A 2,500-nucleotide genomic window follows, 5' to 3' on the forward strand; every position below is an offset into this window, starting at 1 on the left:
GGCTGGGCATGGCCTCCACCGAGCACCCCCTGGAACCCCTGGAACCCCCGGAGGCCCTCCAGAGCCACCCCCCACTCTCCCCAGACTCACCCCGGGGAAGGGCCACTCTGGCTGGGCATGGTCTCCACCAAGCACCCCCTGGAGCCCCCGGAGCACCCCCAGAGCCACCCCCCACTCTCCCCAGACTCACCCCGGGGAAGGGACACTCTGGCTGGGCATGGTCTCCACCAAGCACCCCCTGGAGCCCCCGGAGCACCTCCAGAGCCACCCCCCACTCCTCCAGACTCACCCCGGGGAAGGGACACTCTGCCTGGGCATGGCCCCCACTGAGCACCCCCTGGAACCCCTGGAGCCCCCGGAGCACCTCCAGAGCCACCCCCCACTCTCCCCAGACTCTGCCCGGGGAAGGGCCACTCTGGCTGGGCATGGTCTCCACCAAGCACCCCCTGGAGCCCCCGGAGCACCCCCAGAGCCACCCCCCACTCTCCCCAGACTCACCCCGGGGAAGGGCCACTCTGGCTGGGCATGGCCTCCGCCGAGCACCCCCTGGAGCCCCCGGAGCACCCCCAGAGCCACCCCCCACTCACCCCAGACTCACCCCGGGGAAGGGACACTCTGGCTGGGCATGGCCTCCACCAAGCACCCCCTGGAGCCCCTGGAACCCCCGGAGGCCCTCCAGAGCCACCCCCCACTCTCCCCAGACTCACCCCGGGGGAGGGCCACTCTGGCTGGGCATGGTCTCCACCAAGCACCCCCTGGAGCCCCCGGAGCACCTCCAGAGCCACCCCCCACTCCTCCAGACTCACCCCGGGGAAGGGACACTCTGGCTGGGCATGGCCCCCACCGAGCACCCCCTGGAGCCCCTGGAGCCCCCGGAGCACCCCCAGAGCCACCCCCCACTCTCCCCAGACTCACCCCGGGGAAGGGCCACTCTGGCTGGGCATGGCCTCCGCCGAGCACCCCCTGGAGCCCCCGGAGCACCCCCAGAGCCACCCCCCACTCACCCCAGACTCACCCCGGGGAAGGGACACTCTGGCTGGGCATGGCCTCCACCAAGCACCCCCTGGAGCCCCTGGAACCCCCGGAGGCCCTCCAGAGCCACCCCCCACTCTCCCCAGACTCACCCCGGGGGAGGGCCACTCTGGCTGGGCATGGTCTCCACCAAGCACCCCCTGGAGCCCCCGGAGCACCTCCAGAGCCACCCCCCACTCCTCCAGACTCACCCCGGGGAAGGGACACTCTGGCTGGGCATGGCCCCCACCGAGCACCCCCTGGAGCCCCTGGAGCCCCCGGAGCACCTCCAGGGCCACCCCCCACTCCTCCAGACTCACCCCGGGGAAGGGACACTCTGGCTGGGCATGGCCTCCGCCGAGCACCCCCTGGAGCCCCCGGAGCACCCCCAGAGCCACCCCCCACTCTCCTCCAGACTCACCCCGGGGAAGGGACACTCTGGCTGGGCATGGCCTCCGCCGACCACCCCCTGGAACCCCTGGAGCCCCCGGAGCACCCCCAGAGCCACCCCCCACTCTCCCCAGACTCACCCCGGGGAAGGGCCACTCTGGCTGGGCATGGCCTCCACCAAGCACCCCCTGGAGCCCCTGGAGCCCCCGGAGCACCTCCAGGGCCACCCCCCACTCCTCCAGACTCACCCCGGGGAAGGGCCACTCTGGCTGGGCATGGTCTCCACCAAGCACCCCCTGGAGCCCCCGGAGCACCTCCAGAGCCACCCCCCACTCCTCCAGACTCACCCCGGGGAAGGGACACTCTGGCTGGGCATGGCCTCCGCCGAGCACCCCCTGGAGCCCCTGGAGCCCCCGGAGCACCTCCAGGGCCACCCCCCACTCCTCCAGACTCACCCCGGGGAAGGGACACTCTGGCTGGGCATGGCCTCCGCCGAGCACCCCCTGGAGCCCCCGGAGCACCCCCAGAGCCACCCCCCACTCTCCCCAGACTCACCCCGGGGAAGGGCCACTCTGGCTGGGCATGGCCTCCACCAAGCACCCCCTGGAGCCCCTGGAACCCCCGGAGGCCCTCCAGAGCCACCCCCCACTCTCCCCAGACTCACCCCGGGGGAGGGCCACTCTGGCTGGGCATGGTCTCCACCAAGCACCCCCTGGAGCCCCCGGAGCACCTCCAGAGCCACCCCCCACTCCTCCAGACTCACCCCGGGGAAGGGACACTCTGGCTGGGCATGGCCTCCGCCGACCACCCCCTGGAACCCCTGGAGTCCCCGGAGCACCTCCAGAGCCACCCCCCACTCTCCCCAGACTCTGCCCGGGGAAGGGACACTCTGGCCGGGCATGGCCTCCGCCGAGCACCCCCTGGAACCCCCGGAGGCCCTCCAGGGCCACCCCCCACTGTCCCCAGACTCACCCGGGGGAAGGGCCACTCTGGCTGGGCATGGTCTCCACCAAGCAGCCCCTGGAGCCCCCGGAGCACCTCCAGAGCCACCCCCCACTCTCCCCAGACTCTGCCCGGGGAAGGGCCACTCTGGCTGGGC

The sequence above is a fragment of the Eucyclogobius newberryi genome, unplaced genomic scaffold (assembly GCF_026437365.1).
Source record: "Eucyclogobius newberryi isolate DKJ021-1_F unplaced genomic scaffold, fEucNew1.0.hap1 SCAF_364, whole genome shotgun sequence".
Lineage (NCBI taxonomy): Eukaryota > Metazoa > Chordata > Actinopteri > Gobiiformes > Gobiidae > Eucyclogobius > Eucyclogobius newberryi.